The sequence below is a fragment of the Panthera onca genome, chromosome B4, assembly GCF_046562875.1.
Source record: "Panthera onca isolate mPanOnc1 chromosome B4, mPanOnc1 haplotype 2, whole genome shotgun sequence".
NCBI lineage: Eukaryota > Metazoa > Chordata > Mammalia > Carnivora > Felidae > Panthera > Panthera onca.
In genome coordinates this window covers 64137387-64163732 of record NC_138345.1, presented here as the reverse complement: position 1 = coordinate 64163732, position 26346 = coordinate 64137387, and the positions used below count along the sequence as shown (strand labels likewise).

At 38.7% G+C, this 26346-nt stretch overlaps 1 protein-coding gene and 1 pseudogene across 5 annotated transcripts in view; one reads left to right on the top strand and one right to left on the bottom strand.

The window, feature by feature from the left end:
• BICD1 (BICD cargo adaptor 1) overlaps nucleotides 1-26346 on the bottom strand; it is a 252906-nt gene that overhangs the window by 153314 nt on the left and 73246 nt on the right. The window lies entirely within an intron of this gene.
• On the top strand, nucleotides 2903-3748 carry LOC132694546 (transcription initiation factor TFIID subunit 9-like; annotated as a pseudogene).

Here is a 26346-nt window from a genome sequence, read left to right as displayed (position 1 = left end):
CTCAAAATACATGTGGTGAGGAACAGTTTTATTTCCAATCTTTGGTAGACTAATGCTTTTGTAAAATGAAATAAAAATAAATTACTATAAGCATACACCGACCATATGACCTAACTGTTCCGCTCCTAGGTATTTATTTACCCAAAATAAATGAAAGCATGTGTCCACATAAAGATTTGTACATAAATATTTATAGCAACTTTGTTTTTTTTTAAATTTTTTTTAATGTTTATTTATTTTTGAGAGAGACAGAGACAGAATGCGAGTGGGTAAGGGGCAGAGCGAGAGGGAGACACAGAGTCTGAAGCAGGCTCCAGGCTCCAAGCTGTCAGCACAGAGTCCAATGTGGGGCTCAAACTCACGAGTTGTGAAATCATGACCTGAGCTGAAGTTGGATGCTCAACCAACTGAGCCACCCAGGCACCCCTATAGCAACTTTATTTGTAATATACAAAAATGAGAAACAACTCAAATGTCCACCGAGAGGTGAACGAATAAACAAATATGGTAGAGCCATACAATGGAACATTACTTGGCAATGAAAAGGAATGAACGCTGATACATGCAACGTATGCAAAATAATCGTGCTGAGTACAAGAACCCAGACAAAACAAGAGTGTATACTGTCAGATTCCATTTACATGACATTCTAGAGAATGTAAAAGAATCAGTAGTGACAGAAAGCAGATGAGTGGTTGCTCTGAGATGGGGTAGGGGGTGCTGAGGAAGGGGTGTGGAGGGGCAAAAGGGAGAGATTATCAAGGGGCATGAAAATATTTTTTTGTTGTTGTTTTTTGTTTTTTTAATTTTTTTTTAATTTTTTTTTTTTTTACGTTTATTTTTGAGACAGAGAGAGACAGAGCATGAACGGGGGAGGGGCAGAAAGAGAGGGAGACACAGAATCGGAAGCAGGCTCCAGGCTCTGAGCCATCAGCCCAGAGCCCGACGAGGGCTCGAACTCACGGTCTGTGAGATCATGACCTGAACTGAAGTCAGACACTTAACCGACCGAGCCACCCAGGCGCCCCTGAAAATATTTTAAGGACTGATAGATATGTTCATTATTTTGGTTGTGGTAATGGTTTAATAAATGCATGCATATGTCAAAATTGAACAAACTATTCACTTTAAATATGTGCAGTTTGTTGCAAGTCAATTATACCTTAATAAAGCTGGACAAACATAAATTGCTAAAAATGTGAGAAGAACAATACAAAATATAGGCCTCAATTCTTTTTAAGACTATTTTTTTAAGAGCACTTTTAGGTACACATCAAAATTGAGAGGAAGGTTATGGAGATTTCCCATTATTCCTTGTCCCTACACATGCATAGCCTTCCCCACCAGAGAGGCACATTTGTTACAATCAACGAACCTACACTGACACATCATTATCATTCAAAGTCCATACTTTACATTAGTATGCACTCTTGGTGTTGTACTTTGTATAGATTTAGAAAAATGTATAATGACATGTAACCACCTTCATCATACCAAACAGTTTCACCGCCCTAAAAATTCTGTGTCCTGCCTACTCATCCCCACTAGCTCCTGGCAACCACTGATCTTTCCACTATCTCCATTGTGGTTTTGCCAATGTCATATAGTTGGAATCATACGTATGTATTTAGCATTCTCAGATTGGCTTCTTTCATTTAGCAATATGTATATAAGTTTCCTCCATGTCTTTTCATGGCTTGATAGCTCGTTTCTTTTTAGCACTGAATAAGATTCCATTGTTTAGAGGGACTACCTTTTATTTATTCATTCATCTACTGATGGACATCTTTGTTGCTTTCAAGTTTTGGCAACTATCAGGACACCTGGGTGGCACAGTCGAAGTCCGACTTCAGCTCAGGTCATGATCTCACAGTTTGTGGGTTCAAGCCCCATGTCGGGCTCTGTGCTGACAGCTCAGAGCCTGCAGCCTGTTTCAGATTCTGTCTCTGGCTCTCTCTGCCCCTCCCCTGTTTGTGCTGTCTCTCTGTCTCTAAAATAAACAAACATTAAAAAAAATTTTTTTTTAAGTTTTGGCAACTATGAACAAAGCTGCTGTAAACATCCATGTACAGGCTTTTTGTGGATATGTTTTCATATCCATATTCCTTTAGATGTCAAGGACCGTGATCACTAGATCATATGGCAAGAATATGTTTAGTTTTACAGGAAACCCCCAAATTGTCTTCCAAAGTGGCTGCATCATTTTTCATTTGCACCAGCAATGCATGGGGGTTCACAGTGCTCCACATCCTCACCAGAATTCACTTAACCAATTTTTTTATTAATAAATGTAAGAGACATAAAATTGTATTTCAATAAACTTAACCAGAACAAACATAACGTAGGAGTAAAAGAGGATTACAAAAGGATTATAAAAACTGTACCTCACTGAAAGTGTGATTAATATAAACTATATTCATCTTGGTAGACCTGCAGGAAATAATTTGCAAATAGTGCTGATCCCCAGATATACTTTGAATAGCATTATCCTAAATCACAAGTGCAAAAGTTTCTCTATAATGGTACAGCCCTAGTGGCCTATTAGAATCACCTGTAAAGTTCTTGAAAACAGACACACAGACTCCATCTCCAAATATTCTGAGTTAACTGATTTGGGATAGAGATTCCTAAGCATTCATGGTTTAAGGCACACCTGGTGTCTCAATAATGTTTTCATGGCACCCCAGGACAAAAGAACTACTGAACAACTCTTTCCTAAATAACTATTTATGTCCTAACAATGTAGTAGGTGTTTGAAAAACTAACGCATGTACAGCACATGAGCCAAGGCTCCTGGAGCCAGTGTGGTACACCAGGGGTTGGAAAAAACACGCTAGGCAAAGAACTTGCAAGATCAGGACTGAAATACATTAATGTGGGTTATTTAGCCACAATGGAGATCATGGAGTCTGGCAAGATGGCTTCTCCCAAGAGCATGCTGAAAGATGCACAGATGATGGCACAAATCCTGAAGATATGGGCATTACAGAATATAAGCCAAGAGTTATAAATCAGGTGGAGTTTGCCTTCTGATATGTGATCACAATTCTAGATGAAGCAAAAATTTATTGAAGGCATGCTAAGAAAGCTACTGTTGATGCAAATGATGTGTGATTGGCAACCCAATGTAATGCTGATCAGTCCTTTACCTCCCCTCCCCCAAGAGATTTTTCTATTAGACGTTGCAAGGCAAAGAAATCAAACTCCTTTGCCAGTAGCCAAGCCATATTCAGGTCCCAGGTCGCCACCTGAGAGATACTGGTTCACTGCTCCAAACTATAGACTTCAGTCTTTATTTAAAAAAAAAAAAAAAAAAAAAAAAAAAAAAAAAGGCATCTACTTCTGTGAGAAGAATAATAGTTCCACAGTTAATTATTGGTTCAGTTACTAGCAGACTAAGATGTAGTAGACTAGTAGACTAGTAGACCCACACTTGGCATGCCAAACCCACAAACCCACACTGTGTCAACTAAATTCGGGACTCCAATGTTCCTCACAGAGCAAAGGTTTACAGTCCTGTGCTGCCCACTGCACAGTCCCAAGCTGATAAAGCATCAATTTCTGCAACATCCACGGTTCAGAACATTCTGGTTAATCCATCATTAATTGGGTCCAAAAACATCCTTATTACCACTAAATGGTGTCATCACAAAGTACTGCCAATGAATCATCAAATGTGCTGAAAAGAAAATGAGAAGATGATGATGATGATGATGACAATGACAATGATGACTATGATAATTTGTAATCTGGCCTTGATGCTTTAGTACTTATACTTGGTCTTGAATCCACTGTACTGAGATTAAACATGTATGTTCGGTGTCTTCGAATTGTGTTGTAAAAAACGTAAATGGTATTTAATCAGTAAATACAGTCATCCTTTCTGATAGAGATGTTGCATTTTCTTTAAAAGGATTAGTAATGGTTTTTCATCAGCCTTTAAGTGTAAAAAATAAAGTTGTCACACTGAATAGATACTTCTCCAAAGAAGACATCCAGATGGCAAAGCGACACATGAAAAAGTGCTCAACATCACTCATCATCAGGGAAATACAAATCAAAACCACAATGAGATACCACCTTACACCTGTCAGAATGGCTAACATTAACAACTCAGTCAACAACAGATGTTGGCAAGGATGCGGAGAAAGAGGATCTCTTTTGCATTGCTGGTAGGAATGCAAGCTGGTGCAGCCACTCTGGAAAACAGTATGGAGGTTCCCCAAAAAACTGAAAATAGAACTACCCTACGACCCAGCAATTGCACTGCTAAGTATTTATCCAAGGGATACAGGTGTGCTGTTTCGAAGGGACGCATGCACCCCAGTGTTTACAGCAGCACTATTGACAATAACCAAAGTATGGAAAGAGCCCAAATGTCCACTGATGGATGAATGGATAAAGAACACGTGGTATATATATACAATGGAGTATTACTCGGCAATCAAAAAGAATGAAATCTTGCCATTTGCAACTATGTGGATGGAGCTAGAGGGTAGTATGCTAAACAAAATCAGTCAGTCAGAGAAAGACAAATGTCATATGACTTCACTCATAGGAGGATTTTAAGACACAGAACGGATGAACACAAGGGAAGGGAAGGAAAAATAATATAAAAACAGGCAGGGGGGACAAAACATAAGAGACTCTTAAATATAGAGAACAACAGAGGGTTGCTGGAGGGGTTGTGGGAGGGGAGGATGGGCTAAACGGGTAAAGGGCTTATGGAATCTACTCCTGAAATCATTGTTGCACCATGTGCTAACTAACATGGATGTAAATTATAAAAGACAAATAAATTACAGAAAGTAAAAAAATAAAAAATAAAAAAATAAAGTTGTCATTCATAAAAAAAATCTAATGTATGCAAATTTAAAGAAAAAATAATATTCTAATGTCATTCTTAAATAACCATAATTATTTACTAATGAGATGTGTGTATCCCCTGGGCACTGCACAACTTCTCAAACCTGGAATCAGATTGGACCCTGTCACCCTCATTTCCTGTTACACATTGATTTTCGCATGGCATCTGCTTTTTATTAGCAACCACTGAAAACCCAGCTTTGCAAAATATTGTGCTAAAAAAAACAGAAGAATGTAGCCCAATCTGATATTGAAACTGTGATCTGAACTATCTGGAGCTAGTAGCTCACACAGTGTCAACAGAGGCCAAGTATCACTGTGAATATCCCTTGGTCCTCTGTGGGGCTGCCGCAGTGCCCCTGGGCACCCTGGGCACACAGTTTGGTATCCACAGGTCTGGGGTAAGTCCTCGCCTAAGTATTTCTGACACACTCATTTTGAGATTTTAACGTAAGGAAGGGTTGAGGACCACAGGTCTGGGGTGCGGGCCAGGAGCTGAATGGCCAGGTTGCAGATCACACACAGCTCTGCTCTCCCCAGCAGGGCTGCAGGGGACTCCGATGCTGGGCCAACTCACACTGCCACCAGCAGCGACCGAGAGTTCCTAATGCTCCACATCCTTACTGTTTACTTGAAGACTTTAAAGTTTTTACCACCTTGGGGAGGGTAAAATAGTACCACCTAGTGGTTTAATTTGCATTTCCATGATTACAAATGAGGTTATGCATTTTCATATTTTTATTAACTGTTCACCTTTCCCTTTCTGTGTAGTTTCTACTCAAGGCTTTTTTTTCCATTTTTCAACAGAGTGTTTCCCCCCGCCCCCACCTTTACTAATTTGTCAGTTATATGCATGGCAAATATCTTCCCCCAGTATTTATGGTTTGTCTTTTCACACATTTTACAGTGTCTTTTGAAAACATAAGGTCTCATTTTCTAAAGGACAGGTTCCTGTTCCCTTACTATTTGTTACTAATAAGTATGGCAAATATTTTCTCCTGGTTTGTTGCTCTCCCCGCCGCTCCAATCTTTTAGTGATGTCTTTTGATCAAGTAATGTCCTTAGTTTTAGGTCCAGTGACTAATCCCTTGCTCTCTGGCCAGGACTTTTGTGTCTCATTTAAGATCCTTCCCTTCTTCAAGGTCATAAAGCTATTCTGTATTTTCTTCCAAAAGTTCAAAAGTTTTGCCTTTTACATTTAAGTCCCTTAATCTACATGAAATTGATTTTTGTGTGTGGAATGAAGTACAGATCTATTTTAATTATTTTCTATATAAATAATCAATATCCCTAGCACTATGTAATGAATTGCCCCTCCTTTCCTGCTGATATCAAGTGCCAAGTCCATCATAAATCATATTGACAGAAGTGTGCCTGTCTCTAGACTATCCCATAATGCGCCACAGATGTTAAGGTACTGAAGTGAGGGGCAGTTCCCCTGAGAAAGAAGGGGTAACTTGTATCATCTAAACCTTATTCATTGTTATTTAAGCTTTGAACTATCTGCATCAAACAGAATGTGAGTACTGACGGCAATCTATTAAATGAAAATGTCATACTTTGTAGGAAAGGAGCAAATCCATATTGATTTTGAAATTTAGCCAGTGAATATATAAAACCTTTATATGAGTAATATATGTAATTACTGAGGAAAATATAGATAAACCCAAAAAGTAGAAAAAGAAAAAAGTTATACCTTTCCTCTCCCACCCCCAAAACTTAGGGAAGTTCAGGACCTCCAAATCTTGCTCATTGTTCCCCACTGGGCCCCTTGAAGTCTTTAACACATGTTTTACTCATCAGGGTGTGGGCCTCAAGCTAGGATCTGGTCTTCTACCCTGGTGAACTTGGCTCAACCAAAAGGACTCCATCTGGCCAGGCTGGTGATCACCCATGCTTCCTCTTCCTTAGCTTTCCCTGGGTTCTAAGTATTTTCTCTGTTGTTGGCAGGGTGTTTTATGTCATAAGAAATCTTGGGGTCAAAAGGGTTAGGCAACCACTGTCCCTTAGTTGATGTATATAGTCAGTCTTATCTCTGATGTTTCACTTCAGCCTCCTTTGCCTGGGTTAAAAGCTAGTCTCTTATTACTATAGCTATCCACAGTCTCAAGCAAATTACAGAGACTAAGAATCAGCATAAGGAAAAACATACATGCTCAGCAATCAATCTCTTTTAAGACTGCTTGCTTAGCAGAATATGTCTGTCCAGGAGCAAAACTCAAATGCACACATTTTATGAGTATTACAACCAGAAAAAAAAAAACCTCTTCAATCTTTAAATAGATTCTGTTTTCTGAACAAAATATGTATAAAATACAGGTAAAATTTTTTTCTGGATTTTATCCATTGAGCATCTTTGTCTATTAAGATGTAGATAAAAGGAACTTAACTTCTTAAGTCATCATAAGTTATACTCTGGGTCTCCAAGTAGAAAATTAATAAATTTTACATTCCTTTTCCCAACTAAAATTCAAACCAATATTCAGTAAAAAAAAAATTTCTTTTTGCTAACTTTCCCTCCCTTCCCTTTTTCCCTTTCTGCCATCCTTCCTTCCTTCCAACATTTATTCAGAACCTATGCATTTAGGTACCAAATTGCTGGAATATCAAGGCCTCGTTAAAACTTAGGAAAACTGGTGGTTTTATTTATATGCAAGTTTTGTATAAAAACAAGTCTAGTGCTTTAAAGGACAACTTGTAGAGCCATTGAGTTGATTCAGCTCAAGAAAGTGAACAGAAATCAGCTCAGGCAGAGTGACCACCACAATCGCCCTAGATAAGAGGGATCCCCCAGGAGATTATTCTAGTTCCAGAGTCAGAAAAGGAAAACCTGGTTTCATTCAGGAAAAAGATTATCTCACACTCTATTCTCAGAGAAGAAATACTGTAGGCTTTTTGGAAAGCCTAAAGAAGAAATTAATGAGGAAATATTCCTGATTTTGCAGCTATTAGCAAAAATAAAAAAGCAGTACTAACATGGAGTTATCAATGTGGCCTAGATTTTCTTAAAACTCAGTTGTGACTGAGATATGAGACTACATTGAGTGACTTTTATTACAAATCATATAAGAAAAGAAAAATGTTTCTTGGATATATTGTTTCTTTTCCTCTGTATGTGGACCCTCATGTTCTTATTGGTTAACAAAATGAATGAACCAAATGTTTTGAGGGTGTCTTCTTGCCTTCATGTAAAGTAACCTGATCTTTTACTTGAATGTTTAAAAGCCACCTCAGCCTAAAACATTACTTAAAATAAATAATGGTATTATTATTCACTATTTTGAATAGTAGGTTCAGTAATCTGCCAAAGTCACCAGCTGGACAACGGCACAGCCAGGATTAAAAGCCCAGTGGCCTGACTCCAGAGCCTGGGCATCAAGTATTCTGTACTATGCAGAGCAGAACTGCAGCAAATCAGAAAATGAAAAACCTGATAAAAAGACTGCTTTTCCTAACTTTCTGGACTTCTACAGGAGTTCAAGGAAATGTAAGCAGAAGCCAAGTAGATAGAAGCCAGGGAAGCTCCTTCAAAGGGGACTGATTCAGTTGACAGATGTGCACTTTTGCCATTTCATTTTCTTCCAGCTTGGAATACAGATATGATGGCTGGAGTGCTAAGAGCATCTTGTGACTAGAGCAGACTTTTGGCATGTAAGCCAGCACTAAGGAGAGCGGGAAGAAGGTGGGAAGAAGCCTGGGCTCTTTGTGACCACAGGATTGCCAAACTAGTGCTAAACTATTTAGTTTTGGGCCTCTTTTATGTTTAAGCCACTCCTACTTGAGTTTTCTGTAAAATGTAGCCAAATTGTAAGTGATATAGTCTCTTAGATATTTTTTTTTCATATTTTTAAATGTTTACTTATTTTGAGAAAGAGAGAAAGAGAGCACAAGCACAGGAGAGGGGCAGAGAGAGAGGTTGAAAGAGCGAATCCCAAGCAGCTCTGTGCTGTGAGGGCAGAGCCCAATATGGGGCTCTATCTCATGAACTTAGGATCATGACCTGAGCCAAAATTAAGAGTTGGACACTTAACTGACTGAGCCCCCAGGTACCCCATACACTGTCTTATATAATTTTTTGACTTTTAATTATCCTCAATACTTTCCAAAAATTTACAAGAACTATTAATACATTCTATTCTAGCAGCACCGGGGTGGCTCAGTCAGTTAAACATTCAACTTTGGCTCAGGTCATGATCTCACAGTTTTTAAGCACCACATCAGGTTCTCTGCTGCCAGCACGGAGCCTGCTTCAGATCCTCTGTCCCCTTCCCTCTCTGCCTTCCCCGGCTTGCACTCTCTCTCTTTCAAAAATAAACTTTAAAAAAACATTTAAAAATAAACAAATTTTATTCTAATTCACAATAACCTCCTTTCTGCCTCACATTTATTCTTCTCTGCAGTTCATCCCTACTAGTCTTATATTCATGTCTTTGTGAATTCACAGCATACTCTTAATAGAAAACAGTGGAACATCAGTAAAGGTGGAAATGAACAGTAAATGAAAAGTCAACAGCCTGTGGTATAAAAGGGTAAAAAGATATTGAGAAATTAAAGGTAAGAAATTTGTCTAGGATCACCAGTCCAGCAATTGATGAAACCAGAGCCCAGACCTAAAGGCTCCTTTACGATGTTGGTCTTAAAGGGAACCACTGATAGTGAACAGGCAAGAAGGAAGTGGAAAAAGCTTCCAGTTGAGGGTGACTGGTTTCACAAAAAGCCCTGAGGGAGAAGGAAGGAGGTAGATGGTACTTACTTACAGACCATCAGAAGCCATGAGAGTGAGGGGGCATTTTAAGAAAAACAGACCTTGGCGCAGTACTAAGCAGACCGGTGCTAAGAACTAAAGGGAGGAGTAAAATCATGAAATAAGTAGGCTAGAGGTGCCTCTCAACCACCAGCATGGGGAAGATGAGGGTGGGGAAACAGACTAACAAGCAGGGTATTCAGACTGGCCTGTCAAAGTGCACAGTTGCAGGTTTTATTACCAAGTCATGCAACATTCATCCCTGACCCCAACCCTGGCTATGAAGAATGTTGAGGCTCCTCATTATTTTTTTTTCAGTATTTTTAGAGCATTTATAACATACATATTACTCCTATAATCATTCTCCTCTCAAATATTTATTAAAATGTCTATAGAACTTTAAGGATATTTGGTCCTCTCCCCAAACTCATCATTATACATAAGGACTGGGAAAAAATATATGATGCATGCTTATTACTCAGAGATTTGTGTTAGACAAGCAGTCATAGCCAGTTGATAAGGTGAAGGCTAGGAACAGCCGTAATACCTAGGACTTGGAGATCTACAAATCCTAACCGTGTGCCAGGTGAAGATTCTTTCCTGTCTTACTTACGGCTACTCTGTATCTTTTCATCATAAAAGCGTCCCAACCAATGTGTAACAAGTTACCTGGAGACATCCAGACTTCAGAAGGCTAATTCTATTTCTTGAGGAATATAGTCATAAACTTCAAAACTATACATACTAATTGGCTGTCAAGGAAGCTGTCTCCAGCCCTCTATATGTAACATCCTTGGCAAAGTCCTTAAATTCCTCAGTCAGTAAGAAAACGAGACTTTTCGGTTTCTTCCATCGGGCCTGATTGTAATAATATGATAACCACAAGTAGATTCTTCTCTTCAAACCAAAGCTAATATGAGTTTTTCTCCCACAAGCCCAAACATTTCCACTCCAATTCCAATCTGCAACAGTGCCTTTAACTTTAAGGAGAAATGAGGGGCATCTGGCTGGCTCGGCCAGTGGAGGGTATGATTCTTAATCTCAGGGTTGTGAGTTTGAGCCTCACATTGGGTGTATTCATCTTAAAAATAAAATCTTTTTTTTCAACGTTTTTTGTTTTTTTTTTTTTTTTTTATTTTTGGGACAGAGAGAGACAGAGCATGAACAGGGGAGGGGCAGAGAGAGAGGGAGACACAGAATCGGAAACAGGCTCCAGGCTCCGAGCCATCAGCCCAGAGCCTGACGCGGGGCTCGAACTCACGGACCGCGAGATCGTGACCTGGCTGAAGTCGGACGCTTAACTGACTGCGCCACCCAGGCGCCCCAAATTTTTTTTTTTTTCAACGTTTTTTTTTTTTTATTTATTAAAAATAAAATCTTAAAAAAAAAAAACTTTAGGGAGAAATGAGAGGAATGGAATTTGAGATGCAGGCATTAAAGATGTAAGTAGGCGCGCCTGGGTGGCTCAGTTGGGTTAAGCATCCGACTTTGGCTCAGGTCATAATCTCACAGTCTGTGAGTTCAAGCCCCGCGTTGGGCTCTGTGCTGACAGCTCACAGCCTGGAGCCTGCTTCAGAGTATGTATTTCCCCCTCTCTCTGGCCCTCCCCTGCTCATGCTCTGTGTCTGTCTCTTAATAATAAACAAATGTTAAAAAAAAATTTTTTTTAAAGATATAAGTAAAATCTCAGGAAGGAAAAGATGCTTTGTTTTTAATGACTGATGGCTTTTCCTGAGATAAGTAAGGGTGGCTGGAAAACTTCTAATGCCTAGTTATATGCAGTTGGCCTGCCAGATGTTATTTAACCATTAGCCCATCTCATGCTTCCCTCCAATTCACCTTATGCCACATCCCCAATTCAACATTATCCAGTATCCACAGGGCCAGGGTGGGGAGTAGGAGAAGAGGAGTTCAGGAAGGGAAAGAGAATGTAACAGGTAGCCAACCAGGATGAGGCTCAGGAAAGGTAAGGTTGTCTGCTTTGCACATTATTTGGCCATTTCTTTCAACTGAAAACCAAGGTATCCTTTTTAGTACACACCAAATGATCCCACAACAAAATGGCTATGTCAGAACAACAAAGTGTAATGTCACAGGCTCTTCTCAGGGTTATTCCTTCTTAAAAGCACATTCTAAGTTCTAACTCCATATCTTCAACAACCTGCTTTCAGATCCATGTTTCAATTTCCTAAGGTAAAACTATGACTCTAAGGACAAAGCTTTTTCTACCACATTTCGTGAGGAAATAAAAAGTATAAATCTGAAAATACCTTGATTCAGTCTTGGTTAAAATTAAAGAGAGAACACATGAGTAATGAAGGTACTGAGTGAGAAATTTTGAGAAAAATAACTGATAGAAGTTATTTAAGAATCCGGAAATGATTGGGGTGCCTGGGTGGCTCAGTCAGTTAAGCATCCAACTTTGGCACAGGTCATGATATCACAGTTCACGAGTTCGAGCCCCCCATCAGGCTCTGTGCTGACAGCTCAGAGCCTGGAGCCTGCTTCAGATTCTGTCCCTCCCTCACTCTCACTCTGTCTCTCTCTCTCTCTCAAAGATAAATAAAGATTAAAAAAATTAAAAAAAAAAGAATTCAGGAAGGATCAAAAATATGACAAGTTGAGAAGTAGTTTCATTTGGGAGTCTTAAGAGCACACTGAACAAAGAATACTCAAACAACAGGCACAAATTTCTGCTTTAAGTTTAAATTTGCACATGCTCTGCCTCTTGTCAAACTAATAAGTAGCTCTTAAATGTTGGGTAAGTAATGTCAGGGAACCTCTGTAGTATGTTATTTCAAACTATAAAGAGTTGGGGCACTTGGCTGACTTAGTAGAGCATGAGAATCTTGATCTCGGGGTTGTGAGTTCAAGCCCTACATTGGGCAAAGAGCTTACTTAACTAAAAAAAGATGCAAACTATAAGGGCTTTAACCTCGAACCTTAAAACTATGTTATGTTTGTTATAGGAAACTGAATTTCTTAGAATGTATTTTATAAACAAATTGTTGTTTACATAAAGATGTAAACTATGTTTGACAGAGAAAATTGATTTTGCTCACCTGCCTTGTTATAATTAACCCAATGTCTATGTTCTCACTATCCATGTTATATATAATTAACCTCAGCAATATACAAACTATGTAGAATCTCATGCTAGTCAAGAAAAATACCTAGACTCACATACTAAGACATTTTTCTCCCAATTAGATAGCATTTACAGCAGATTCACTTTAAAGAGCCCAAAGCATAATGTCATTGTTCTCCATACTTGTCAAACTGTTTGCCCAGATGAACAATATATCGTTCTATTAAGAGAGCTGTTTGCCCAGATGAGCAAAGTGTTTGTCCTGATAAATTGATTTGCAAGAATTTTCTAAAGCAAACAGTGAAGTTATTTATTAAATTACTGCCTAATCTTCCTGAGCAAGATAATTTCCTGGAGCAAAGAGTTAAGTCATGTTGACACGGGTGGGCTCAATTCTAATATGCCCCATTCCATGTGTAAATAACAAATGGTTAGGGGCTCCAGGGTGGCTCAGTACAACCTGGTTGAGAGTCCAACTTTGATTTTAGCTCAGGTCATAATCCCAGAGTCATGGAATCGAGCCCCACGTCAGGCTCCATGCTAAGCGTGGGACCTGCTTAAGATTCTCTCTCTGTCTCTGTCTCTGTCTCTCTGTTTCTCTCTCTCTGCCTTTTTCTCCCACTTGAGCATGCTTTCCCCCCTCTCTCTAATAGTAAATAAATAACAAATGGTTAAGGAGAAAAAACGTGATTGAAATAGAGGGAAGTTCAACCATAGAATTTTAGAATTTGGTGAGGAGTCTAAGCTCATATGTTCACTGTAGAAGACATTGAGACCCAGAGAATTTAGATAACATACCTAAGTTCATATAGCAAGTTAGAGTGTGGAACACAGAATATAGATATTTGCTCTGAATCCAATACTATTTCCATTACATAGCTCAGCTCCTGCTTTGAAATGGACCTTTAAACATAGAGAAATGTAGATCGTTTTTCATGATAGCTGTAAATGGTTCCTGGGATCACAAGCATCTCTACAAATGTAATACAGAGATTCAGGCAAAGGCACAGCATTTGCAAAGTTATCAACTCAACACATCTTACAACTTCACAGTGAAAAAATTTTTAAACTTAAGACTATGAAGTTTTACTCATTTTAAATTTATTTTATGTCAGTAAAGATTACACTTATACTTTGGCAAAAATGTCCATTTCACCATTTGTTCTTCTGCACTATATTTGGAACCTATTAACATGGGCCCTCATGTCAACTCGTACTAGTAAAGAACTCTGACATGTGTTCCCATGTCAAAACTGTCCCCAATGAAACACTATATAAAAATGTGATTAATTTTTGCTCTTCATTTTTATAAGTCATTCAGTAAGTGTCTAATTTAGACAACACATTGGTTTTATGCTTAATGGATGAAATAGTGGAAAGATTTATAATACATCAAAAAGCCAAAAAGCTTCCTACTGTTTAAAGCTCTGTGGTCCAATATGGGAGCCATTGGCCCCATGTGGACATTTACATTTACATTAATTACAATTAAATAAAATCTGGAGGTGCCTAGGTGGCTCAGTCAGTTAAGCATCCAATGCTTGATTTTGGCTCAGGTCATGATCTCAAGATTCATGGGATTGAGCCCCATGTCAGGCTCTGCACTGACAGCATGGAGCCTGCTGTCTCTCTCTACTACTCTCTCTGCCCCTCCCCGCACATGCTTGCACATACTCTCTCTCTCTAATAAACTTTAAAAAAATTAAATAAAATCTAAAAATCAATTCTTTAGTCACATATTCAGATTTCTACAGTAGAAATCTATGCAGGGGCACCTGGGTGGCTCAGTCGGTTAAGTGTCCGACTTCAGCTCAAGTCATGATCTCATGGTTTGTGAGCTCGAGCCCCACATCGGGCTCTGTGCTGATAGCTTGGAGCCTAGAGCTTGCTTCAGATTCTCTGTCTCCCTCTCTATGCACCTCCCCCACTCATGCTCTGTCTCTCAAAAATAAATAAACATTTAAAAAAAAGAGAGTCGCCTGGGTGGCTCAGTCTTAAGTGTCCAACTTTGGCTCAGGTCATGATAGCATGGTTCTTGAGTTCGAGCCCCATGTCAGGCTCTGTGCTGACAGCTCAGAGCCTGGAGACTGCTTTGAATTCTGTGTCTTCCTCTCTCTCTGTCCCTCCCCCACTCACCTCTATCTCTCTCCTTCTCAAAATTATATAAACATTAAAAAAATTTTAATAAATAAAAAAGAAATCTATGCATACTTTCAGCAATTTTGGAAGTATGTGTTATTTGGCCACTCTATTACAGAATGTACATAGTCCTAGTAAATGAGTATCATTAAATAAACCATAAAGCAAGGTTTTATTAGTCAGGATAGGGTAACACAGGAATAAGCAACTACGAAATCTTAGTGTCCTAAGACAACAAAGGTTCATTTGTTCTATCCCATAGTTCAAAGTAGATGTTTCTGGTCAGGTGGTTCTCTTGGCTACATCCCCTTGGAACTGTGATTTAGAGAAGTAGGCTCCCCTGAATTCACCTCAACAACAATGAGAGGAGGGGGGATTTTACTAGATGTTTGGGAGCTAGGTCTGGAAGTGCCACACAACACTTCTCTCCATAATACCCTGGCCATAAGTAGTCTTCTGGTCCCACATAGATGCAAAGGGGTTGAGACAGGCTATTTTCCTATAAATCCCAGAAGAAATGAAATGATGGGTTGAGTACAGATGGCTGTCTTTGCATGAAAAGTCAGTCAACATTCAGACCTCATCACACAAACAGACGAATCTCAAGATTTTATAAGGAGATGGTATCGCTATTCAAAACTATTGGTGGCCTCACAAGGAAGGACTATACACCCCTGCCACACTGACGCCAGACTTGGCTGCATGACCTGCGGTGCCCCTCTGTGCACACCCCAGAGTGACCATGTGACTTGGTTTGTAAAATGTGTGTGGCATGACACGTGCCACTTTCAAGCAGAAGCTTTAAGATCCACTGTAGGTTTTCACTGTGGGATTTTTCCCCCTCTGCTAAATGATAAGCAAAGTCTCAGAGAGGGGCTGCTCCCGTGGCTCATGTCTCAGAATGGCAACGACATGGAATAAGTCTTAGTTACCTATAACAGATGTAGAGCGTGAGGGACAAACATCTGCAAGCCCCTGAAACTTTGAGGGTGGTTTGTTACCACAGCATAACTTAGCTTCAGTGACTACTAAAGTGACTACTAAAATATCAAAACCATAGCACTGGATGCGGCTCTTTAGAAGCATTATAAATTACGGGGCACCTGGGTGGCTCAGTCGGTTAAGCGTCCGACTTCGGCTCAGGTCATGATCTCAGTTTTGTGAGTTTGAGCCCCACATCGGGCCCTGTGCTGACAGCTTGGAGCCTGGAGCCTGCTTTGGATTCTGTGTCTCCCTCTCTCTCTGACCCTCCCCTGCTCACACTCTCTCTTGCTCTCTCAAAAGTAAATAAACATTAAAAAAAAAGCATTATAAATTAAGAATAGCAATTCCTTGGTTTGTGATTAATAATAAAACATTCTTGTGACTGGCAGAGAATATGACAAAAGCAGTAATTTAAATTAGGTATGACCTTTACTTTGGCCTTTTTTACTTGTCATATTCCTTCCTAGGTCTTGGGGAAGGGACTCTATCAGTGGCTTAGAGACGTGAAGTCCCTGCTTTCCTGACAGGTAGTGAAGGCTATGGAAGGGGCGAGGCACCTGGGGGTAGTTCTGCTCCTCTGTTCTCTGGCACTATTAGTTCAGGCACATGCAAAGGTAAAAACACCTCCATCTGGACAGAGCTTATATATAAAACCATGTTTGTAACAACTAACAAATAAACTTCTGGAATTCAACAAATCATGTTGAAAAATACAAATTGGTTCTGCCAGAATTAGCTGATAGGAACAAAGCTGACATTCTAATATATAACTCTATCAATGTAACTTAACTAACTTGACCTAACTGTTCTATTAAACCATAAAACACATTTCATGAAGAAAATTTAGATTTCATAAACTGCACATAACAATGAAAATCAAGAAAGCAAAAGTTATAAAAATTGAACTTTCTAATTCATTTACCTGTTTTCCAAAGTTTCAGGTAAAAAGGAATCCTCTGCAAAAGGATTCCTGTTATCCTCCTTTTGTTTTTCTGAAGTCTAAGTTCCTTTGATGCTATTTTAAGCAACTTCTCATTAGGTCCTCACCTAGGACGGAAAACAATCATCTGCCATATAACATTTTAGTCTTAGTCAATTACTGACTATTCAAGGCCATACAGTAGCAAGGAATCAGTATGCCAAGAAACCAAATCAATAAATGTTTTCTCCTTGCAAGGCACTGCATTAGATACCAACACAACTTAAACACTTTACAGTTACTTAAAATGTCCTCTTTCTTCAACAGTCCTGATTATGATCATCAACATTGCTCTTTTTTTTTTTTAAAGGTTTTATCTCTACACCCAACATGGGGCTCAAACCCACAACCCCAAAATTGAGAGTCACATCCTCCACCAACTGAGCCAGCCAGGTGCCCCAAGATGCTAAACCATCATATCTCATCTTTCAGCATGTCATAATCCTTTCCTGTTTAAGCAAGCTCTACACCCAATGTGGGGCTTGAACTCACAACCCTGAGATCAAGAGTCACGTGCTCTACCAACTGAGCCAGCCAGGCACCCCCAATACTGCTCTTTTAAAACTAACAGCAAGATGGCTTAACAGCCTGTAAAATTATGAAAAAATAAGAAATTAACACACATTTTTCCAACCCATTGGATAAATAAAGCACTGTGAATGATATTCACCAAATTTCACGATAAATCATAACACTTTTAACTCTCCGTCCTTTCCAACCCTTTTTCTCAAAACAACTTTTAAAACTCTTATGAATAGGAATACTACAAATCTCCTTATGTCAGTAAACATTTTCTATACACAGTGGCAGACAGTGTGAGACTGCAGACAGCCTTGTCCTTGGAAATGAATCATCTACTCAAAACAGTAATTCGTATATACGAAAAAATTAGGAAACTACAACAGACACGAGATATAATCGCCTGTACCACAGGAAGTCAAGTTTTTCTCCTTCCCATAAAATCAAAAAGATGCATGGAGATATTTACCACCACCTTTCTGAACTTGATTGACAATGAGCAGTTTTCTGTCCTATATTGGTATTCTTTAAGTTCTCCTTTATTTGGAATAGAATAAATTTAAGTAAATCTAACAAGCATACACTGGCAGTTTATCATTTGTAGCAGCTAATTAAAAACAGATGCAACATTAGTCTTAGTAAACAGAATACATCTTTGAGCAATTACCATCACAATTCTGTCAGAACCAGGGTCTTACAGTGCAGACAAATCAGCAGATATTTCCTCTGCAATCTGCTGTGCAGGAATTTCTAAGTTTTGCTATTGCTTTTACTAAATTGATGAAGTACATGCAGACATAAAGAGAAAAACGTAATTGCACTCAAATTACATAGGCCAGTATTTTGCTGTTAGAATGATAACAAGTAAATTCCAATTATAAACAGTAGTTACTGAAAAAAAAACTGAATTATGTTCCAAAATCCAGTGAGTGAAAAATTATGTTTTCTGATAGAATCATTAGTTTATGTGAACTTGAAATGGGCAAAAATATAATATTTCATAAGACAATACATAAGTGCATAAGATAACCAACAAGCTGTCTTACTGCATTTATATGCACAAAATAAAAGGCTCCTGACAGTAACTTTTAAGGATTTCAAATATTAATCAGAGAAAAAAATCAAGTCTAAAAATAATTTTCGTTTTATAGCCAGAATTACTATACACCATGGCATTCAATATGACAAATTAGTAGAGTGGAACTTTTTTATAAACACGTATTTAGTTCTTTTATGTTTCTTTCCAAGTACTAAAATATACCTAAATTCATGACTTCACTGTAGAAAGTAATATTCCAACTTCTGGGTAAAGATAGATGGAAACATAGGTATTTTTAGTTCTCCCTGAAAATCCTTTAAACCTCCAGTAAAATTAAATATGTATCTATCTTTCCACCAGAGAATATGAGAGGAGGCAACTGTCACAAGCTGGAATACATGTGGATGAAGAGTGACTGGTTCCACAAACCTGAGAAAGCCAAGACTCCTTAGTCAATAACGTTATTATAAGGATTAAATGAGATAATATAGGTCACAAAATAAAGCATCCAATAAATTGCTAATCTTTATTTTCAACAGAACGTCTACAACGGGTGATCTTTTGGAAGGTGGCATAAAGTTTCAAATTGGCAAGCCAGGACTAAGAAAACAGAATGTTAGGAGGAAAATGTAACCTGCTGAGACCAGAGTTGTGAATTATTAAAGGGAAAGCTCTACAGGCATACCTCATTTTATTGCACTTTGATCTACTGCACATTGCAGATACTAGTTTTTCTTTTTCTACAAACTGAAGGTGTGTGTGTGTGTGTGTGTGTGTTTTAATGTTTTATTTATTTTTAAGACAGAGAGAGACAGAGCATGAGTGGGGATGGGGCAGAGAGATGGGGAGGGAGACACAGAATCTGAAGCAGGCTCCAGGTTCCAGGCTCCGAGCTGTCAGCACAGAGCCTGACGCGGGGCTCGAACTCACGAACTATGAGATCATGACCTGAGCCGAAGTCGGACACTCAACCGACTGAGCCACCCGGGTGCCCCAGGTTTGTGTGTCTATCAGCGACATTTTCCCAAGAGCATTTGTTCACTTTGTGTCTCTGTGTCACATTTTGGTAATTCTGGCAAATTTTTTCATTATTATTATATTCTTTAAGGTGATCTGTGATCAGTGATCTTTGATGTATCTACTGTAATTGTTTTGGGGCACCACCAACCATACCCATGTAAGACAGTGAACTTAATCCATAAATGTTGTGTGTGTTCTGACTGCTCCACCAATCTGGTGTTCCCCGGTCTTTCTCCCTCTCCTCCAGGCTTCCCTATTCCCCCAAGACACAACAATATTAAAGTTAGGACCAGTTAATAACCCTACAATGGGCTGTTAAGTGTTCAAGTGAAAGGAAGTGTCACACATCTCACTTTAAATTAAAAGCTAGAAATGATTAAGCTCAGCGAGGAAGGTATGTTAAAAGCTGAGATAGGCCAAAAGCCAGGTCTTTTGCATCAAACAGCCAAGTTGTGAAGGCAAAGGAAAAGTTCTTGAGGCTACTCCCATGAACACCCGTGAACACCCGAATGATAACACAGGGAGATTACTGCTGATATGGAGAAAGTTTGAGTGGTCTGGATAGATGATCAAACCAGCCACAAGATTCACTTAAGCCAGAGCCTAATTCAAAGCTAGGCCCTGTTTCTACTCAATTCCATGAAGGCTGGGAGAGGCGAGGAAGCTACAGAAAAAAAGTGTGAAGCTAGCAGAGGTTGGTACATGAGATTTAAGAAAAGAAGGTGTGTCCATAACATAAAAGTGCAAGATGAAGCCACAGGTGCTGATGTAGAAGCCTCAGCGAGTTATCCAAAAGATCTAGCCGAGATAATGAGTAAAGGTGACACCAAACAACAGATTTTCAATGTAGTTGAAATAGCCTTCTATTAGAAGAAGATGCCATCTAGGACTTTCATTGCTAGAGGAAAAGTCAATGCCTGGTATCAAAGCTTCGAAGGACAGGCTAGCTCTCTTTTTAGGGGCTAATGCAGCCGGTGACTTTAGGTTGAAGCCAATGCTCACTGCCCATTTCCAAAAATCCTAGGGTCCCTAAAGAATTATGCTAAATCTACTCTACCTCTTCCCTGTAAATGGAACAACAAAGCCTGGATGACAGTACACCTGTTTACAACATGGTTTGCTGAATATTTTAAGCCCACTGTCAAGACCTATAGCTCCAAAATAAAGAATCCTTTCAAAATAGTACTGTCCGCTGACGATGTACCTGGTTACCCAAGAGATCTGATACAGATGTAAAAGATTAATGTTGTTTTCACATCTGCTAACATAGCATCCATTGTGTAGCCCATAAAAGGAATATTTAAATCCTTCTGGAAAGGATTTGCTATTCTAGATCCATTAAAAGCATTTGTGATTCATGGGAAGGTCAAAGATTGATATTTACAGGGTTTGGAAGAAATTGAGTCCAAGCCACATGGATGATTCTGAAGGGTTCAAGACTTCAGTGGAGGAAGTAACTGCAGATATGGTGGAAAGAGCCAGAGAACTAGAATTAGAAGAGGAGCCCGAAGATGGGACTGAACTGTAGCAATCTCATAATTTCTTTTAGAAAGTACGAGCAGGGGAGAGGAGCAGAGAGGGAGAGAGAATCCCAAAGAGTCTCCACACTCAGCGTATGGACTCATTCCCATGACCCTGGGATCGTGACTTGAGCTGAAATCAAGAGTCAGACGCTCAACCAACTGAGCCACCCTGGTGCCCCTCATAATAAAACTTTAAAAGACAAGGTGTTGTTTCTTATGGATGAGTAAAGTGGTTTCTTGAGATGGAATCTACTCCTGGTGAAACACTGTGAAGACTGCTGAAGTGACAACAAAGAATTCAGAATATCACATTAACTTAGTTGATAAAGCAGTGGCAGGGTTTGAGAGGATTCACTCCAATTTTGAAAGTACTTCTGTAGGTAAAATAGTATCAAACAGTATCACATGCTACAGAGAAATCATTCATGAAAGAAAGAATCAGTTGATACGGCAAACTTTATTGTTGCCATTATCTTATTTTTAAAAATTGCAACAGCCACCCCAACCTTCAGCAACCACTTAATACCCTGATCAGTCAGGAGCCATCAACATTGAGGCAAGACTCTCCACCAGCAAAAAGATTATGACTTACTGAAAGTTCAGATGATGTTTAGCAGTTTTTAGCAATATTATGAAATCATTTTTAAATTACTTAAATTTTAATTTATTTTTTTTTAATTTTTGTAAAGTTTATTTATTTTTGAGAGAGTGAGAGACAGAGCATGACTGGGGGTAGAGCAGAGAGAGAGAGGGCGACACAGAATCGGAAGCAGGCTCCAGGCTCTGAGCTGTCAGCACAGAGCCCGATGTGAGGCTTGAACCCATGAACCATGAGATCATGACCTGAGCTGAAGTCAGACACTTAACCACCTGAGCCACCCAGGCGCCCCAACTTAAATTATTTTAAATCATGTTTTAGATATGATATTATTGTACACTTAATAGACTATAGTCTAGTACAAACATTAATTTTATATACACTGGGAAACCAAAAAATTCATTTCACTCAATTTATTGCAATATTTACTTTATTGCAGTGGTCTGGAACCAAACCCACAATATCTCCGAGGTATGCCCATATTTTAGGTTCCCCAAGGGAGCCATGTACTTCCAGTGGAGCTAGGGTAATATTGCCTAGAAAAACCTTTGCAGAAGAGAATGAAGGACACAAGGGGCAGTATATTTGGAAATCTGATAAAGAAATAAAAAACGTAACCAGAAAAAACATCAAGAGAAAGGCCTAACTCCAGAATATAAGTAGAATATGTACCTGGTGCCTATTATAAATCATCTGAGTTGGCCTCCAGATGAAAGGCTAAGTGAAGTAGAGACTCTTCATGAAGGGAAGGAAGACATTCATCCAGGAGGAAGAAGGAAAAGCAGACCCAGAAAACATGTCTCAGTGGGTGACTGCAAGGTCTGGGGAGAAATCCTTAGGGTTCTTTGGGCAGAGCTTTAAAGCTAATTATGGGACCCAAGAGCTCAGGAGCACTGATGTCTACATGTAGACTTCACTAGCTCTGCCTCTTCATAAGGGGAAAGATGTTCAAGTCCGGGCTCGGGCTCAGTGGATAAATAGGGCTTTGATTCTTTGCCTTATATGAGGGGAAATCCCCCACATTAAGTCCCCTTTATTCCCACCACAAAGATATGAATTACTTCAGCCTCCACATAATTTATTAAGCATTAACCTAATATACAATCTTCACGTAATTTTTTTAAAATAACACAGTGTTATAGCTAGGAAAACATCTTGCTGGTTTTCATAGTTGTAGTAAAATAAGCACTCTGGACGTCAAAAAAGGTAGAAATTTAGATTCTTTTACCACTCAACCTATTGATGAGGTTCAGAATATGCTATCTCAAAATATGGCAACTTGGCAGGCTGAAAATTTTAAACTGATAGAGTTTTGAGAAAATAGCAAAAGTAGAAAAGACCTTCCCTCCTCACCGTCTCTCACCCTTAAAACAGGTCATTAAAACTTCATATGAGAGATGTCTTCCTTATAAGGGAGGAAAGGGGCATCCTTATCTCCTACGACGAAGGGACAGTAAGAAGAAGAATCCAAACAAACGGGCCTTGCTAAGTCTCTCCCAGTTTACCGCACTAATCTCATTCTCCCTGACCTATCAAATGTCTCCACAAATGCCCACTCTTCATCAAACTTAGCATAAAAATATTCAGCTTTAACAGCTTCTTCAGGTCTTCATTTCCTTATAAAGGCTCCCATATCATATAAAATTATTGTTAAATATTTGTAGGCTTTTCTCCTGTTAATCTGTCTCGGTCAGTTTAATTTTCAGACCTAGTCGGGGATCCTAAGAGGGTTGAGGGTTGAGGAAAACTTTTTCCTCCCCTACATTTTTATACCATTAAATTTTAAACACTGGCTAGCACAACAGAAAGAAAAACAACCTACCTCAAAATGTGTTTTATCTATTTTAAGGAGGGACTGATATTTTTCTGTCAAGTTCAGCTTGAGTTAATATGGATTGATAAATATACCAACAATATAAAATTTCTACTTTGCAATGTATACCTCATCTAGATATTGATTTTCTCATTTATTCAAAATAAAAGTATTTTCTTGGCATCGTTTCTGGTGGGAATGGCATCCGGAATCTGGCGTACATGGGTTTCTCCGCAGAACTGCTTCATCACCTGAGGCATGGCCTGTTGTTTCTACAGAAGCACAAATAGATTACACAGAAAAATGCAAAACTGGGTCCCTCAACTATGCGGAATAACCTGATTTATTTACATTTTGGTGGCCCTTAGAGAAAAGTAAAGTAGATCTTGTTCTTTTGGTTAATATTTGACATACTCCAAAAGCTGGCCCTACCAGAAGTAGAAAAGGGTGGCTGCTCTGTTACAAGTAGAGTGCTGTTTAAGGAACAGCTAAGTTCCCTACAATGAAATGCGAAGCCCTTGAATGAAAGTATAATACAAAAGCCTTATGCATCACTCATTCCTTCAGCTGGAAGGTGTGGAAGTGAGGGACCCCCAGGTGTCTGACTTGTGGTGGGCCAGGACAGCCAGCCTCAGAGACAGAGGAACTCCCTGCATCAGCACTGGGGAGTATGGACCAAGATACCCAGTCAGTTGCCAGACTTCCACACTGTTATAGAGACTACTCAACAAGTGGCCACCTACCTGACTTTTCAACATTAACATAAGATCCTTCCCTTTCCTTCCTGTTCCCTTCCCCCCCGCCCCCGCCTTTTTTTTTTGAGATTCTTGCTTCTATGGCCCATCCACCAGATAGAAGATCCTGGAGTAGAGGCTCCAGCTCGAATCAAAGCAACCAGTTAATCAAATTCTAAGCAAATCCTAATTTCCATATATCAGAGACTAATTTGCTGACCTGGCAAACAGATCAGTCTCCTGTCCTATCTCACCTTCCTGTCCTTTTCCTAGAAACTTCAGCTTCAGTCCCAGCAAGGATTGTGATCAAGCTGGTTACTTGCAACAAGCAGGCACCAGCACTGCAGCCAAGTGAAGAATAGTTTGACTGTGGCCCGCTGCTTTTAAAAACTCAGGGTTTGACCTTTTTAATGCTGAACTCATTCTCTCATATGGGCTGTATTTAATGGTGATCTCTTGAAATTATGAATCAGAATTATTCTGAGTGCTGAGAGTGACACATAGAATCTTAAAAAGTGATTCCTCCCCTCAATCAGACTACTATCTAATTAAAGATATGACTAAATCTCATGAAATTACAGCTATTCCAGGCAGAGTATAATTTAAGTAATAGAGACTATAAGTACTTTAGTAATTCATACTTCCAAAAATAACTTCAGCTCTTGTTCCCTAAAAAAAATAAACAAAAAAAACCCATCCCATTAGCACAAAGTAGACAAGATCATAGCATATATACTCTTTTGCAATCTGAATTGTCATTTAATACACATGCTAAACACATGTATATCACTATTGTTAACAGCTGTAAATAATTTCATTAAGTTAATCATTTGTGCTATTTCTAAATTTTATCATTATAAAGAGTTTTTGCAATATTATTTTACATAAATATTTATATTCTTTTAAAATAATTTTCAAGGTGCCTGGGTGGCTCAGTCAGTTAAACATCTGACTTTGGCTCAGGTCATGGTCTCCTGGTTCAGGAGTTCGAGCCCTGCATCAGGCTCTGTGCTGACAGCTCAGTCTGGGCCCTGCTTCAGATTCTGTGTCTCCCTCTCTCTGCCCCTCCTTCTCTCTGCCTTCCCCTGGTTGTGTTCTCTCTCTCTCAAAAATAAATATTAAAAAAATTGTTAAAAACTAAAATAAAATACTTTTCTTTTCAAAATAATATATTTTTATCCCTGTTTGTTTCTTTTTTTTTTTTTTTTTTAACTCAACTCCTTCCACTTCTCCTTAGACATTCCCACACCTCAGCCAGGAAACCAGGGTCAGTGTTCCAGTGGTCATCTTTTGAATCTCTTCCCTTGCCTATGAGATTATAAACAAATATATATATGTTATTACCTGCCTGATAAAGTTTGTATTATACCATGTACATTTCTCAGCAATTTGCTTATTTCACTAAAAAAAACAAAAACAAAAAAACAAACTCAAGATCAACAGATAAAGATCTAACTCGTTCTTTTTGTTACTTGTATAAATTCCATGGCATGAATGCATGATACGATGGGCTTCAGATTTTTCTAGTTCTTGACATTATACAATATAATATAAAATTGACTTTTTATACATACATTTGAATCCTGGTAATTTTATTTCTTTGGGATAGATCCTATCTTTTTTTTTAACCGTGAAAATATTTTATTGGGTAAAATGGGTAGAAAAAAGCTACACATTATTAATTTTGAAGAAGGTAAGATTTAGCTTGAGTTTGAATCCAAACATTATGCTACTCTTACTGAATAAGTTAAGTCTAAATAAATAGAAATCTAGTATGTTGGGGGAAATGCACATTTTAAGAAAAAACTCCACTATTTTTAAAAAAGAGAGTAAGGGAAAATCATGAACACATGCTATCTTTAAATTATTCTCGTTAAACTCTGAAAATCAGAGCATTTCTTTTCTTCCCTATTGAAAAGCATTATTGCCAGAAGCCATGAACATACAATATAAGAAAACTTTCATGTATTTGTAGTAAACTTTACACTTTAAGGTTATAACTTAAGCAACAGTGACTGCTTTTATAAAGCAAATAACTCATCAACTCTCAGATCTGCCCATTTTAGAAGAGCATATATTTTTTATTATAAACTTCTTAAAGGATGGCACTCTTTAATACTTATGCCACTCACACTCCTTACTCTGTTGCTATACAAAACCCTGATGTTGGAACCACAAAAGGCCTCGAATAGCCAAAGTAATTTTGAAGAAGAAGACCAAAGCAGAGGCATCACAATCCCAGACTTTAGCCTCTACTACAAAGCTGTCATCATCAAGACAGCATGGTATTGGCACAAAAA